Source organism: Rutidosis leptorrhynchoides, chromosome 9 (genome assembly GCF_046630445.1).
Source record: "Rutidosis leptorrhynchoides isolate AG116_Rl617_1_P2 chromosome 9, CSIRO_AGI_Rlap_v1, whole genome shotgun sequence".
Lineage (NCBI taxonomy): Eukaryota > Viridiplantae > Streptophyta > Magnoliopsida > Asterales > Asteraceae > Rutidosis > Rutidosis leptorrhynchoides.
The window spans coordinates 118,708,289-118,726,375 of record NC_092341.1 but is presented as its reverse complement, the minus strand read 5'-3'; the positions used below and the strand labels follow the sequence as shown (position 1 = coordinate 118,726,375).

Below are 18,087 nucleotides of genomic sequence, written 5' to 3'. Positions count from 1 at the left end.
GCATATAGTTTCAAAATCTGCCTATAAAAGGCCACGAATTCTGCCGAGTTATACACACCATCAATCTATCTCTCTGTCTATAATATATATATATATATATATATATATATATATATATATATATATATATATATATATATATATATATATATATATAATATAAATATTAGTTTAGTTTTATATTAGATTAGTTTAGTTAATGTAACAGTTAATTACGGGTTTTAAAGTCGGAGTTCTGTCCGTGTAACACTACGCGATTAATAATCACTGTAAGCTAAATTTTCCCTTTTTTAATTATGTATCGTACTTAAGTTATTATTATGCTTATTTGAGCCGAAGTAATCGTGATGTTGGGCTAAATATTAAGACGGGGTTATTGGGCTTTAGACCATAATTGGGGTTTGAACAAAAGACCGACACTTGTGGAAATTGGACTATGTGCTATTAATGGGCTTTATATTTAATTAACTAAATGATATCTTGTTAATTTAATATAAAGGTTACAATTTGACGTATTTATATATAACCACATACGCTTAACTGGGTACGGTGGGCGGGATATTTATAAATACTAATAATTGTTCATTCGACCGGATACGGGGATGGATTAATAGTCAATGGACTCATTAAAACAGGGGTGGATTACATTCAAGGGTAATTGGTGTAATTGTTAACAAAGTATTAAAACCTTGGATTACACGCAGTCGATAACCTGGTGTATTCATTAAATAAAGTATTAAGACCTTGTTACAGTTTAAGTCCCCAATTAGTTGGAATATTTAACTTCGGGTATAAGGGTAATTTGATGAAGACTTTCGCACTTTATAATTATGATCGATGGACTATTATGGACAAAACCAGATGGACTTATCAAATAATCTAGGATGAAGGAAAATTAACCCATGGTAATAAATTAAAATCAAAGCGTCAAACATCATGATTACGGAAGTTTAAATAAGCATAATATATTTTATTTCATATTTCCTCGTACTTTTATTTATTGTTATTTTAATTATTGTTATTTATTTTATCGTTAGTTAAATATCGTCATTTACTTTACGCTTCGCTTAAAATATAAAATCGACAAACCGGTCATTAAACTGTAAAACCCCCCTTTTATATATATATATATATATATATATATATATATATATATACACAAATATATACAAATATAGTTTAAAATAAATATAGTGTAAAATAAGCCGTCTCCCTGTGGAACGAACCGGACTTACTAAAAACTATACTACTCTACGATTAGGTACACTACCTATAGTGTTGTAGCAGAGTTTAGGTATATCCAAATTGTAAATAAATTAAATAAAACTTGGGTAATATTTCTTCATATTTCGTAATAAAAATAATAGTATTTCGTATACGCCCCGCACAACATCAGATTCTCTTAAAGTTTTTTCAGAGGAACTACCTGGTCTCCCACCGCATCGGGAAATTGTTTTTAAAATTGATCTAGTGCCAGGAACAGCACCGGTGGCTCGCGCACCGTATAGACTTGCACCACCAGAGCTACAAGAATTGTCTAGCCAATTGCAAGAGTTGTTAGACAAGGGATTTATACGACCGAGTTCTTCACCTTGGGGAGCTCCGGTCTTGTTCGTTAAGAAGAAGGATGGATCGATGAGATTATGTATCGACTATAGAGCATTGAACAAGTTGACAATCAAGAGTCGGTATCCACTACCAAATATTGATGACTTATTCGACCAATTGCAGGGATCTAGCTGTTATTAGAAGATCGATTTGAGGTCAGGTTATCACCAATTAAGGGTCAAGGAAGTTGATGTCCCGAAAATGGCGTTTAGAACACGCTATGGACATTATGAGTTTGCAGTGATGCCGTTTGGTTTGACGAACGCACCAGCAATGTTCATGGACCTCATGAACCGTGTGTGTAAGCCATACCTAGATAAATTTGTCATTGTGTTTATTGATGATATATTGGTGTACCCCAAGAACAAAGAAGAGCAAGAGCAGCATTTACGTTCGATACTGACAATGCTTAGAGAAAAGCAACTGTATGCAAAGTTCTCAAAGTGTGACTTTTGGTTGCAAGAGGTACAATTTCTTGGACATGTTGTAGGGGCCAACGGAATATAAGTTGATTCGGCAAAGATTGAAACGGTTAAGAATTGGTAAACCCCAAAGACACCAACACAGATCCGACAATTTCTGGGCCTAGCTGGTTACTACAGGAGATTCATCGTGGGATTCTCTAAGATTGCCCGACCATTAACCACGTTGACTCATAAAGGCAAGAAGTATGAGTGGTCCGAATCACATGAAACTACATTTCAGTTGTTGAAGGAGAATCTAACAACTGCACCGATATTGTCTCTACCCGAGGGAAATAAAGATTTTGTTATTTATTGTGATGCCTCGCGTTAAGGAATGGGTTGCGTGCTAATGCAACGAAATAAGGGTATTGCTTATGGATCGCGACAGTTAAAGATTCACGAGTAGAACTACACTACGCACGAACTTAAACTAGGAGCTGTGGTCTTTGCACTCAAGATGTGGAGACAGTATCTGTATGGAACCAAGTTTACTATCTTCACCGACCATAAGAGTTTACAGCACATATTTGATTAAAAACAGCTCAACATGAGACAACGACGTTGGATGGAATTGCTTAACGATTACGATTGTGAACTTCAATACCATCCTGGCAAAGCAAATTTTGTAGCGGATGCATTGAGTAGAAAAGAGAGAGAAACCTCTCAGGGTTAAAGCTCTTAGCATAGTTGTACGTACGTGATAATACTAAAAACGAACACATATTTCATAGCATTATCCCTCAAGAAAGACAAGATTTTAGTTGCAATTATTCTATTTACAAGTGATATTCGTTTAAATAATAAAAGGTGAAGACAAAAGGCAGATTCGACGATTTGAAGACGCAAACAACCGAAAAGCTAAAAAGTACAAAGTACAATCCAAGTGGTTCAATATATTGATGAGAAACGTCTAAAAATTACAAACGTACAAGCCGCAAAACGCAAAGTACAAGATATTAAATTATACGAAAAGGCGTTCGAAAATTCGGAACCGAGACATGATCCAACTTTCAACGCTCGACGCAACGGAGCTGAAAGTACAAGTCAACTATGCACAAGAATATAATATAATATTTAAATAATTCATAATAAGAATAATAATAAATAATAAAAAGTGTTAATTGAGCATAGTTAAGGGGTCATAAGTGAAAATTTCAAATCAACATTTGCCTATAAAACGAGACTACGGAGAATGAAGAAAGACACACCTTTTTCCAATCTTCTTTCTCTATATATGTAATTTATATATATTTATAATTATAATTTTAATTTAAGTTTTATAATAATTGAGTTATTGTAAGAAATGTTTTACGGGTTTTAAAGTCGGAACTCTGTCCGTGTAACGCTACGCGATTATTCACCACTGTAAGCTATGTTCTTCCTTTTTAAATTAATGTCTCGTAACTAAGTTATTATTATGCTTATTTGAGCCGAAGTAATCATGATGTTGGACTAAATATTAAAGATTGGGTTAATGGATTTTGTACCATAATTAGGGTATGGACAAAAGACCGACACTTGTGGACATTGGACCATGGACCATTAATAGATGGGGGTATTGTCTAATCGAATGACAACTCTTTGGAGTCTGTCGAACCTATCTTCAAATTAGTTAATCTAATAATTATTAAATGATTATGCATGTCCTATTTAGTGACGTTTATACGACATTATTTACAATCATTTAATTAATCAATTGGGTTGGGTAATTTATTATTCATTCTGGCCAAGTGGGTAAATTAATAATCATGGACTAATTAAAACAGGGGTGGATTACATACAAGGGTAATTGGTGTAATTGTTAACAAAGTATTAAGACCTTGGATTACACACAGTCGATAACCTGGTGTAATTATTAACAAAGTATTAAGACCTTGTTACAGTTCGAATCCCCAATTAGTTGGAATATTTGACTTCGGGTATAAGGTTAATTTGACGATCATTTTATAATTATGACCGATGAACTATTATGGGCAAAAACCAGATAGGTATCAAATAAATCCAGGACAAAGGACAATTAACCCAGCATAATAAATTAAAATCAAAACGTCAAACATCATGATTACCGAAGTTTAAATAAGCATAATTCTTTTATTGTATTTCTCATCGTACTTTCATTTACTCGCAATTTTATTTATTGTCATTTTAATATTGTTATTTATTTTACGCACTTTAATTATCGTCATTTATCTGTACGCTTAAAATATAAAATCGACAAACCGGTCATTAAACGGTAAATCCCCCCAAAGTTACCTATAATTACTATACCTAGTTTAACTACTTAATTAATTAATTTGACCTAGTAAGACACCCAATAATAGTGTCCACGGATCGACCTCCCGGACTTTACCTTAGCTATATTATTACACGATAGGTATACTTGCATTTTGTGTTTTAGTTTAATTTAAGTGATTTCCTGTAGTAAATAAATATAAAACTGATAGCCGTTTCATACACACGCTCTAGAACACATCAAGTTTTTGGCGCCGCTGCCGGGGACACTTTTTGTGTCTTCACGGGGTATTTAAGTTTTTTTTTTAGTTTTTGATTGATTAAAGATATATTAATTTAAATATAATAATTTAATAAATATAATAATATAATAATATTGAAATAAAATATAATAATATAATAATATTGAAATAAAATATAATAATATAATAATATAATAATAATTTTGAATCAAATTTGAATCGTAAAGTTTTAAAAAGTTGTATTTATTAAATACTTCAGGGGTATATTATGTAACTTATAATTAATAATTTTTATCATGTCGCTTTCATGTGAATAGTAAATTAATTAATTTCGTTTCATTTACTATTCATGAATAGTAAATGAGTTAAAAAAAAGTTTTTAAAAAAAATAAAAAAAATAATAAAAAAATTATTAATTTCGTGAAAAAAAAGAAAAAAAAATTTTAAAATCCTTAAAAAGGAAATATTAAAATCGTTAAAAAAAATAATAAAAATAAATTTTTTTAAAAAAAAATAAAAATATATATATATTTTTAAGATTTTGTCTATAAAATTAAAAAAAATATATTTATTTTAAGTTTTATTACCTTTAGATTTTTAGACTTTAGTTACAACTTTTAGTATTAAGTTTAGTTTTGCCATAGTTATTTTTATACTTTTAGATTTTTAGGCTTTGACGTAAAATCCCTTAAGTGCTTTTTCTTTAGACTAAGATTTAGGTGGCTTAAAATTTTGCGACGCCGTGTTAAAATTTTAGTATCATTTTAAGTAATTGCCGTTTTTCGTTTAGAATCCCTTTTAAGTTTCGACGCGCTACTTTCTTATTTTTATTTTTCGACCTTTTATTTTTTTGACGTTTTTCGACGCAATCTTTTTCTTTCTTATTTCTCGATGCTCTAGTTTTTAGGACATAGAATTTTCTATTTCTTCTCTAAAATTTCAAACGAAAAATTATTTTAAGCGATTAAATTGATAGACATCCAAATTTTCTGGTTCGTAGTAATAGTTGGATTTGTTAGTGGCGAGTTGTGGGCTTCCGATTTAAAGGGTCCTGGCTACCTACTGCATCTATTGGCTATTCGAAACGTGGGCAAAATCAGAAAAGTCTATTAATTTGATAACTTATATAATTTTTATTTTTATAACTAATAGGATATTCAGTGAATGCACCGAGCAAAACGTTCACCACCTTTCATACGTTCACCACCTGTAACTCGATCAAGGCATCTAGCCAATATTGTTGCCGTTGATTTTTCTTTAGAATCATCATCTAGTTGAACAAGTTCTCCAACTCAAATTTCCGATAATCCATTTTTTGAACCCGACTTCACAACTGAGAATACGGAGGATATTCAAGGACAATTCCAAGATCCTGAACCACTAATCATTCCTCCTGAACCACAAATAGTTAAATCAGAATCTTCTAGTGATTCGGATTTAACAAATTCAATTATGGAAGTAACGGAACCTCAAAGTATGGAAGACCGAATGAGAGCCACACGTACGGGCCAAGGTCACGCCATTAATCAGCCAGATGTTAGAGCATCAGATTTTGAAATCAAATGACAAATCCTACACATGATCACCAATCAGTGCCAATTTGGTGGTACAACAAAAGAAGATCCAAACGAACATCTTCGAACTTTTAATAGGATTTGTAATCTATTTAAAATCCGAGAAGTTGAGGATGAAATTATTTATCTTATGTTGTTCCCATGGACTTTAAAAGGAGAAGCCAAAGATTGGTTAGAATCGTTACCTGAAGGAACGATTGGCTCATGGAATATGTTAGTTGAGAAATTTCTTCAAAGATTCTTTTCGGCATCTAAAGCCGTGAGACTTCAAGGAGAAATTTCCACGTTCGTGCAAAAGCTAAATGAAATGTTATATGAGGCATGGACAAGATTCGGAAGGATGTTGAGAGGATTTCCTCAACACGGTTTAGATACTTTTCAAATAGTGCAAATTTTCTATAAAGGCGTCGACATCGCCACACAAAAAGACATCGACACAGCAGCTGGTGGTTCCATTATGAAGAAAACCGCAACCGAAGCTCACAAGATCATTGATAACATAGCATCCCACTCTCATGAGTGGCATCAGGAAAAAGATATTTTTCATTCATCTAAAGCGGCTAGAGCCGATTCTAGCCATGACTTTGATTCTATTTCCGCAAAAATAGATGCTTTCGAGAGACGAATGGAAAAGATGACTAAAGATATTCACACAATACGAATCAGTTGTGAGCAATGCGGTGGACCACACTTAACGAAAGATTGTAATGTTGAGCAAACGATGGAACAACGAGAGAATGTTTCCTACATAAACCAAAGGCCGGGAAATAATTATCAAAATAATTATCAACCGCCAAGGCCAAACTTTAATCGAAATCAAAACATTCTTTACAATCCAAATGGACCCAATAATAACTCATACAACCAACAAGGTCCGAATAACCAACCAACTCAAAACAACACTTTCAATCAACAAAGACCTAGCTTGTATAAACCACCACAACAAACCGAAGAGAAAAAGTCAAATCTGGAAGAAGTGGTATTTAAGCTAGTTGAATCTCAAACACAATTTATTGAAACTCAAACTCAAACGAATGAGAGGTTTGATCAGTCATTTAGAACTTAACAAGCTTCCATTTTGAATCTAGAAAAACAAGTAGGTACTCTTGTTAGATTGATGAGTGAAAGGGAACAAGGAAAGCTACCGAGTAATAATGAAGTAAATCCTCGGAATGAAAATGTTAACATGGTATCAACAAATTCTAAAAAACCAACACCAGAAAATGGGAAAGTTTTAGATGTGAGTAACAATGAAGAAGTTACAACACCACCACCACCCGAGTATGTAAAGCCAGTGGTGGCACCATACAAAACACCCATCCCGTTTCCAAGAAAAGGAGTTAAGTATGTGTAAGTTATAGGTAATAAAGTTTGTGATACCTTTGGAAAAAAGAAGAAGAAGAAGAATAAGAAAGTGCAAGAAACAAAAACCGTAGAAGTAAACCCGGTGAAGACAGTTCCACCAAAACTTCCACCCAGGGTGGGTGATCCGGGTGAATTTATTGTTCCTTGTCTACTAAGTGACTGTGTCATGTATGATGCACTAGCAGATTTAGGTGCAAGTGTGAGTGTTATGCCTCTTTCATTATATAAGAGATTAGGAGTAGGTGAGTTAAGTCCAACAGATATGAGTGTTCAACTCCTTGATCAAACCATTAAGCACCCAGTTGGAATTGCTGACAACCTACCCGTTCAAGTAGGTAATTTAACCTTTCTAGTCGAATTCATTGTCATTAACATAGAAGAGGGCCTAAACATTCCTCTAATTTTAGGTCGACCATTCTTAGCGTCCACCGGGGCGTTATTTGATGTAAGAAAGGGTAGAATGACACTTAGTAATGATGAGAAATCGATCACCTTTATGATTCGAAAGTCTAAATCTCCACCAACCAAAACCGTTGAACCAGCAAAAATGATTGGTAAGAACCATGTTGTTTTAACAACTCCAATGGTAGTGCTTAACAATAATAAAATGCCTAAGTGTGGGGAAAATGAAGTAACACCTAATGATGACCTGATAACAAAGAACCCCGTTGTTGATACGAAATTAAATCCGTTATTAATAGTTCAATGAAGAAACTTATTAAACGAATTCGCGATGCTAGAACCAAGGGGAACTTTAAGTTATGTAACCGGTTAGTATCCAATCTGTCGCCTAAAGAAAAGGCGAAATTAGTTGAATTTGTGGATATTACACAAGAATCCGACCAATGGCTTAAAGCAAAAGTCACAGATATGCAAGTTGATTATGGTCCAAGAAAAATTGACGATGAAGTTAATCACAATTTTGACACCACAACTACCTAAGTGTGGGGAGATTCAAAATGTTCTAAAAAGAAAATGCTGTCTAGAGTTAGTTGTTCTGTTCTCGTGTAGTTCCGAGAATGGAATCCGATTAGTCTTTTCCACTAGCAGACACTAAAGAACTAGTTTTCTCCCCCCATTCTGAATTTTTTTTTGTTTTGTAGGTTTTATATGAAATTAATATGCTTTTTAAATTTAAGTTTTGTGTGATTTTAAAAACAAAAATTTACTTTATTTAATTAAGTTTAAAAAAAATAATTTCTAAAATTCGTCGTGAGTTAAACACTAGGTCATTGAATCGAAATTGCTTTACCCGAGGGCGGGACGAAAAATTTTGTTATCATTATTTTTAATTTTATTGATTTAAAGTATGCCAAAAAAAATATTAGATTTTATAAATTTTTGAAAGTGGGGTAATATACCAAACTTCAAAAATATGTATATATGTTTGTAGTTTATCTTATGTACAAAACAGGGTAAAACAACGCACTTTCAAAGACTGTCATTAAGTTCAGCAAAAGCTACAAATTTTGAGGACAAGACGCAAAATATCAAATGTGAAATAACAACAATATGTTTGCAAACTCGGTAATTTTAATCATTTTTCTACACTAATCACCCTCATGAATTTAAATTTTTACTGATTTCTTGCAAATGAGGGCATTGCAAGATCTCAAGTGTGGGGAAGGATTATAAATTCTCTCGGGTTTACACTTGGTTTAATTGCCAAATTTTGTGAAAATTTGAAAAATTTTCAACTTAATGAATTCAAAATCATGTTTATACATATTTATGAACGATAAAACTAGGTGATACTACCGAAATTATTATTACCTTGGAAAGGACATAAATTGAGAAACAACCCAAAACGCTTGAATTCATTTAAAATGGAATAGAGGGGAATAAAAAGGCAAAGAAAGAAATAAATAAAAGCTGAGTGTGGAAAGAATTCACCAAGTTCTTTAAAACATATATCACATATCTGTACAAGCTTATTGCAGGTACTTTTGTTTTGGACTAAACTAATCAGTTTTACCCAATTTACTGTAATATATTCGAAAGAAAGATGGATCTACACGATGAATCAATTCCATCATTAAAAGGAAGTAAAGTCTTCCGAAAAAGACACGCGCTTCTTGATTTAGGTCAAGAAGTTGTCGTCCAGACCAGCTGTAGGTTGACGAAAAATCTAGAAAAGTCATCTCTATAATCAGCAGGAAATCCACGGACCTCAGCATCAAACAGGGTCCCCATGTGGTCAGACTTATCCTAACCATGAGAGGATCTGTCTCGTAAAATGGGGAAGGCGCCGTGCAAATTAGCTTGATAAGACTAATGAATCAGATCCCCAGTAAGGATAATCTCCTTAAAGATTAAAAATTAGCTTTTAAGCCTGATATTACTCAATCCTTGAGATTGACTTTAAAGATTGAGAATTACAAACTCATGGAATTCGATGATATCTAAACTTGAACTTGAACGAGAAAATATTTTGATCAAATTACAAACCGATTTGTTTTCTAAAAACCTATTTTCATTGCGTTCATTACCATTGAACGTAAAATCCTGAGAATTCATCAGAATTCATTAGGTCAACTGAACCAAATCGGGTGTCAACCGTAAGAACGGTAGTTGCATAGCATGGTCAAAGACAGGACCTTGTGCCAGATAGAAAAACCATAAGGGTGAGCTTTACTATTGCTCCTACAAAGGATAGTAATTGCATCCGACACGATATAGACCATAATCAAAAGCATGTCTTAGACTTTGCCTTAACAGTTGCTTGTTCAACGCTTTCCTTTACAATCGGACGGTAGTTTACTGAAAGGTAATATACAGAACAAGTAAACTGGACGTGTTGCTTTCCTAATACAAGGTTAGCAAGTGGGTAACACAAAACCATAAGTTTTGAGCTAAAATTTTCAAATCTAAAACCCACACAACCCACAAAAACATTTTGCAACACCGGTGAAGGGTTATTCCGGAAAACTTATCTAAGGTAAAAACTAGATTGAATTTTCAAAAGATCAAATGTTTTCATAAAGATCCAATTTCCTAACGGATCTAAATTTTTATAGTCATGTGAGACTGTAAACCACATCGTTACTATCATTGTTCATAACCGCCGTATTGAAATCACTGATGTACAAAGTGTGAAGAATAAAGAAGTGATTCAAGTATGTTTTTATTTCAAGACTATATTGCTTGAGGACAAGCAACGCTCAAGTGTGGGAATATTGATAATGCTAAAAACGAACACATATTTCATAGCATTATCCCTCAAGAAAGACAAGATTTTAGTTGCAATTATTCTATTTACAAGTGATATTCATTTAAATAATAAAATGTGAAGACAAAAGGCATATTCGACGATTTGAAGACGCAAACGACCAAAAAGCTAAAAAGTACAAAGTACAATCCAAGTGGTTCAATATATTGATGAGAAACGTCTAAAAATTACAAACGTACAAGCCGCAAAACGCAACTTTCAACGCTCGACGCAATGGAGCTGAAAGTACAAGTCAACTATGCACAAGAATATAATATAATATTTAAATAATTCATAATAAGAATAATAATAAATAATAAAAAATTGTTAATTGAGCATAGTTAAGGGGTCATAAGTGAAAATTTCAAATCAACATTTGCCTATAAAATGAGACTACGGAGAATGAAGAAAGACACTCCTTTTTCCAATCTTCTTTCTCTATATATGTAATTTATATATATTTATAATTTTAATTTTAATTTAAGTTTAATAATAATTGAGTTATTGTAAGAAATGTTTTACGGGTTTTAAAGTCGGAACTCTGTCCGTGTAACGCTACGCGATTATTCACCACTGTAAGCTATGTTCTTCCTTTTTAAATTAAAGTCTCGTAACTAAGTTATTATTATGCTTATTTGAGCCGAAGTAATCATGATGTTGGACTAAATATTAAAGATTGGGTTATTGGATTTTGTACCATAATTAGGGTATGGAAAAAAGACCGACACTTATGGACATTGGACCATGGACCATTAATAGATGGGGGGTATTGTCTAATCGAATGACAACTCTTTGGAGTCTGTCAAACCTATCTTCAAATTAGTTAATCTAATAATTATTAAATGATTATGCATGTCCTATTTAGTGACGTTTATACGACATCTTTTACAATCATTTAATTAATCAATTGGGTTAGGTAATTTATTATTCATTCTGGCCAAGTGGGTAAATTAATAATCATGGACTAATTAAAACAGGGGTGGATTACATACAAGGGTAATTGGTGTAATTGTTAACAAAGTATTAAGACCTTGGATTACACACAGTCGAAAACCTGGTGTAATTAATAACAAAGTATTAAGACCTTGTTATAGTTCGAATCCCCAATTAGTTGGAATATTTGACTTCGGGTATAAGGTTAATTTGACGATCATTTTATAATTATGACCGATGAACTATTATGGGCAAAAACCAGATAGGTATCAAATTAATCCAGGACAAAGGACAATTAACCCAGCATAATAAATTAAAACCAAAACGTCAAACATCATGATTACCGAAGTTTAAATAAGCATAATTCTTTTATTGTATTTCTCATCGTACTTTCATTTACTCGCAATTTTATTTATTGTCATTTTAATATTGTTATTTATTTTACGCACTTTAATTATCGTCATTTATCTGTACGCTTAAAATATAAAATCGACAAACCGGCCATTAAACGGTAAATCCCCCCAAAGTTACCTATAATTACTATATCTAGTTTAACTACTTAATTAATTAATTTGACCTAGTAAGATACCCAATAATAGTGTCCACGGATCGACCTCCCGGACTTTACCTTAGCTATATTATTACACGATAGGTATACTTGCCTTTTGTGTTTTAGTTTAATTTAGGTGATTTCCTGTAGTAAATAAATATAAAACTGATAGCTGTTTCATACACACCCTCTAGAACACATCAGTACGAACCTTACATTACAGATCCGTGATGCACAACTGGAGTCCGTGAAACAAGAGAATGTCGATGTAGAATTTATCAAAGGGATTAGATAAGAAATTCGACATAAAAGAGGATGGAATGCGATATTTTGCTAACCGAATCCGGGTACCAAAGTTTGGTGGATTGAGGGAACTGGTGTTGGAGGAATGCCACAAGTCAAGGTACTCAATTCATCTTGGATTAGATAAAATGTACCAAGATCTGAAAACGTTTTAATGGTGGCCAAATCTGAAAGCTGACATTGCTACCAATGTCAAAAAGTGCCTGACTTGCGCTAAGGTCAAGGCTGAACACCAGAAGCCATCAGGGCTACTGACTCAACCAGAAATTCCCCAATGGAAATGGGAATGTATTGCAATGGACTTCATCACAAAACTGCAAAAAACAATGGGAGTTTATGACACCATTTGGGTTTTCGTGGATCGTCTCACTAAGTCTGCACACTTCTTACCAATAAGAGAAACTGATAAGATGGAGAATTTGGCACACATTTATATAAAGGAAGTCATCTCTAGGCATGGAGTGGCTGTATCCATTATATCCGATCGCGACAGCAGATTCACTTCTAGATTTTAGCAGATATTACAGAAAGCAATGGGGACTCGTTTAGATATGAGTACAACATATCACCCCTAGATAAATGGCCAAAGTGAACGAATAATTCAAATTCTAGAAGACATGTTGCGAGCATGTGTTATTGATTTTGGAAACGGATGGGATAAGTATTTACCACTAGCTGAGTTCTCATACAACAATAGCTACCATACGAGCATTAAATCTGCACCTTTCGAAACATTGTACAAAAGAAAGTGTAGATCTCCCGTGTGTTGGAGCGAATTGGGGGATAGTCAATTGACAGGTCCAGAGATTATACAGGAGACAACAGAGAAAATTGTACAGATTCAAAACAATTAAAAATGGCTCGAAGTCGTCAAAAGAGTTACGCTGATGTTAGACGGCGACCTTTGGAATTTCAGGTTGGTGACAAAGTCATGCTTAAGGTATCACCCTGGAAGGGTGTTGTACGGTTCGAAAAACGAGGTAAATTAAGTCCTAGATATGTTGGACCATTCGAGATAACTGAAAGAGTTGGACCAGTGGCTTACAGATTGAAACTGTCACAAGAGTTCAGTGAGATACACGACACTTTCCATGTGTCTAACCTGAAGAAGTGCCTAGCCGACGAAAAATTGGTGATTCCTTTAGGGGAACTGCGCATCGATAACAAACTTCATTTTATTGAGGAACCTATCGAGATCATGGACTGTGAGGTCAAACGCTTAAAGCAGAGCAACATACCTATCGTTAAGGTTCGATGGAACGCACAAAGAAGACCAGAATTCACGTGGGAGCGTGAAGACCAAATGAAGCAAAAGTACCCGCAACTGTTTCCGGAAGGAACTACTTCAGCGGACGCTAACTAAAATTTTGGGACGAAATTTTCAATAACAGGTGGGTAATGTAACAACCTTACCTTTTCCGTCAGTTTTGTTAACTGTCTGTTAGTCGTTTTAACGATGATTACTTGACTTTATATGTGTTTAAGTTTAAGTGTATTAAATACATACTTGATCCTTGGTGGGTTATTTGAATTAATATGGGCTAATATTTATTGATAAACTTATTTCGGTCAATGAAATACGATAAAAACGAAACAGTTTGAATAACTGCAAAATCACTTTTCGAGTAACGAAACACTCGGGTTTATTATAATAATTATTAACTTTGTAAAATACTTAATTTATTGGTATTTTAATAAATTAAACTTATTATTTGCGTTTTAACGATTGGTTTAGCGTTCTGGGCCTTCGGTATGTTTAAACGTCACTTGAAATGGACCACGAGTACACGGTATTAAACAACGAGAGCTCGGGAACCTATCCCATGTGGGCCACGGCCGAAACCCCCAATCCCTCCCCTTATTCTTTTTATTTTGGGCTTGTTTGTCACTAGTGTTTGATTAGGGCCTAAGATATAATTAGCTGGTAAACCTAAACTACATAATATCCTAAACCTAAAAATTGCAGTCGATTTCCCTCTCCCTCTGCCTCTGCCTCTGTTCGTCGATCACACCCACACACACAGCACCACAAATTTTTGCTTTTTAGATTAAACCTTCAACATAAAGATTGCAACTCACATCGATAGCTACGCGTTGATATAAGTAATTTTGTGATCAAAGGTATAATTCTATGAACCCTAATCTTTAAAAATCTGATTTTGATATGATTTTATAGTGTAAGATGTCAATTGCTCATGTCTCGCGTACATGTAAATTGCTTGCGTTAATTTGCTTGTTTGATGTGATTAGGGTTAATCTCGAATTTGTTTTGCATGGTTACAGAAACTTAACTTTGTTGAATGTTAAATATTATTACATATTCGGAATCCTCTCAAAAAATTATTAATTTTAGGCTTTGGAATTGCGCATTTTCGTTATCGTATGTGCAAGTTGTGATTAAATGAAGTATTGTTGACGAATTTGTGATTTATATGAATTCTGGAAAAATGGGTATATAATTGAGATATGAACTAATCACCATTGTGTAGAGATTTCAAAAACATTCAATTTGGACTAGGATATCATGTTATTTGGGGTTGTAAAGCTCACGTTATGCCTAAATGAATGTTCTTGACAAAACTAGTTTGCTCGGTAGACTAAAACAGATTTTAAAAGCGATTTGAAATGAGATATTGAATCAAGTATTTGCATATCTGTAAAACATATGGTGTAGATAACTTTTCATCTAGGCCTTATGTTATATGGATTTGTATAGCTTGCGTAATGTGCGTGCGAAAACGATAACCTGAATTCTGTCTGAATATGTTAACTATGCACCTTTAGCTCTATAAGTTGAGTTGTGAGTAGTTTGAGGACATGATATTCTGAATACTTACACTTTATATGTTATGTGACGAAAGTATAGTTTATAACAAACCTTGAAACCTGATACTTTATTCACAATAAGGCCAAAGATTTGATAACTACTGAATTGAGCTGAAACTAAAGGTCTGACTTTACGGAATACACTATACCAATTGGCTAAACCAAAACACCTCATATTTTTATATGTGTTAGTTTAACTAGTCCTTGAAATTTAGCCACTGACCTTACTTGTTTTGCATTCTCCTAGCTCCGGTTATGACCATTTTGAGATTGATGCGCAGATTGAAACTGATTTCGTGCAACGTGTTTTGTGAATACGATTATGTGTTTCATGCTGAGGATATAATTTTAAACTCGTGAATGGTCATAGGTTGACTATTGAACATTTACATGTCTTAAGTGGAACTTGATTGTAATATGTGCATATGTATTTTAGTTTCACACTACTTAACATGCGGTATGACAACGAAGTCGAAAATCGATGAAACTTGAAACAGAAACTGAAAATGCATGACATGAACCAAGTTTGATATTTTGACCAACATTTGACATGAACCTACTGAGATGTTGATTTGGTTGACCACTTTGACCAAGTTTGACTTTTGTTGACTTGCATGAACTAGTTGACTATGTATTGACTTTTACTTTGAAACGCATCGAGTCTGAGCAATAGGACAACTTACTCTATGAAACCACTATTTTATAAGATACAAATATTGATCAACCTAAATACGTATCCCTAGGTTGCATTACTCGACAGTAAACCATACAAGCTATTTGCTTACTTTTCATTCTGAGCTTTCCAAATGTGAGTCTACAGTCCCACTTTTACTTACTATTTCTGGGATGAGAATACACGCTGTTTACAAATGCTTTTACGTTTGACACGAGTACTATTATACATTTTGAGTTATTTTTCACAAAGCCCCTAGCTTGAATACTTTTATTACCTTTGGGTAAGCACAATTTTGATGGACAGATCCATTAGGTTAGACAAACATCGCCCTACTATAACTGTGGTGCATTTACTTTGAACTTTATGTACACTCGAACAAGTGTATATGTTTTATGGGATAAAGGATAAGTGTAGTGTATATTATACACAGGTCTTTATACTAGTATTCAGGTGCTCATGGATTATGTACTTTTTGCAACGTTTGGGTTGTGCTTATTGAAATCTTGTGGTCAAATGCATATGAACTATTTTTCTGAATACTATTTTGCAGATACTGCTTACATTACTTAAACCTGTAGATTCACCAACATTATTGTTGACCTGTTTTTGCGTGTTTTATTCTCAGTTCAATAAGAGGTATAGCTTCCACTGTTTGTTTGATGCTTTGGTCTGGCCGTGGAGTCAGCATGATTTAATAAAGACATTGATTACTTTCGCATTTAAACTTTTGCACTTGTTTAATACAGTTATCTTGTGGTTACGATCACAATAGTATTACTTTTTGGTTATTGACTTATGTTTTAAAGTCAACTGTTTTAATAAAATTAAATGTGAATGCTTTTGAAACGTCTCATTTCAGAGGGCGTAACTATTACTGTGGGACCTATGATTAACACACCGTCATATAGGAATTTGAAGGGGTGTTATAACTTGACTTCCTTAAATGATGGACTCGATCCATCGAGAGTGTTAACTTTTTTCATTTAACCACTCGGTTTTGTTGCACAACATGGAAGACTTTACTTCCTTAACTGAAACCGGAAGACTTTACTTCCTCAAAAATGGTGGAGCTGATTCACCCTAAGAGGTAAGTTATGGCTAACTTTGACCAAAATCTTTTCAACAATTCAACATTTTACTCGGGAAAATTTTAGAATTACGTCATAATTTTGTACAAAAATAAGTCCACGAGAATTTATCTCTCCTCCCAGACTTGAGATCATGTAATGCCCCCATTACATGAAATCAAAATAAAGTAATAAATTCAAGAGGACAAAATAAAGAGTAAGAGATCAAAGGTACTCGAGAACAAAGACCATTTCCACAAGTATTCGTCAAATTGCATGAAGTTCTCTTGACATATCCGCATTGCCAAACTTTATTTCTAGATTTTGATTAACGAGTTTTTATCTTGACTCAACCTTGTTTTCTCAATTTCCTCATTGGGGTGGTTCTCCCCCACACTTTATCGGACGACATGGGAAATCGGTGGAAAAGGTTCCATAAATCAATAATGTGAGCCAATCATTAACCCCTCGAGTGGTGTATATGAAATCTAAGAGAATTATCTTCGTTAGCATGAAGAAGATTGAACCAACCCAAGAGTCAACAATTGAATCTCTTCTAAACACGGTTTGTAACATAAGGTTGATTCTCTTAATCAGCTCGCACCAAAATGGATCATCCTTCAAAATATCACAAGTGTCAAGCTCTTGAGGATATATAAATTCCACATGAGGAGGTGATTCCTAATGTGGTTCCACTATGATAAATGCCTCATCCTTGATGACCTTTGGTAATTCATTCATTTGTACCTCGTGTTGAAAAACCTCCTCAATAACATCATTATCATACCCGAATGAAGTTTTGTAAATTTTTAAAGTGTCGGCCTGTCGGGTATGACATCATCACCATCTACTTCATCATCACCTTCATCTTCATCTTTATTAACATCTTTATCACTATCATCATCATCAAATTCACAAACTCGGTTTCAACATTAAAATTGTCAATATGACCAATCGGGTCAATACTCGAGGTATCAACACTCAACAATTCCTTCAACCCTTTGTTAACTTCATATTCCTCTTTATCAACATTTCCGAC

The 18,087-nt window shown here is 33.7% G+C and overlaps 1 non-coding gene across 1 annotated transcript; it reads right to left on the bottom strand.

Annotated features, from left to right (window-relative positions):
- Positions 1–6,382: 6,382 nt before the first annotated feature.
- LOC139869782 (small nucleolar RNA R71) lies at positions 6,383–6,489 on the bottom strand. Its single transcript, XR_011766362.1, has one exon. It is a non-coding gene; the product is annotated as a small nucleolar RNA R71 (small nucleolar RNA).
- Between the last annotated feature and the right edge of the window lie 11,598 nt (positions 6,490–18,087).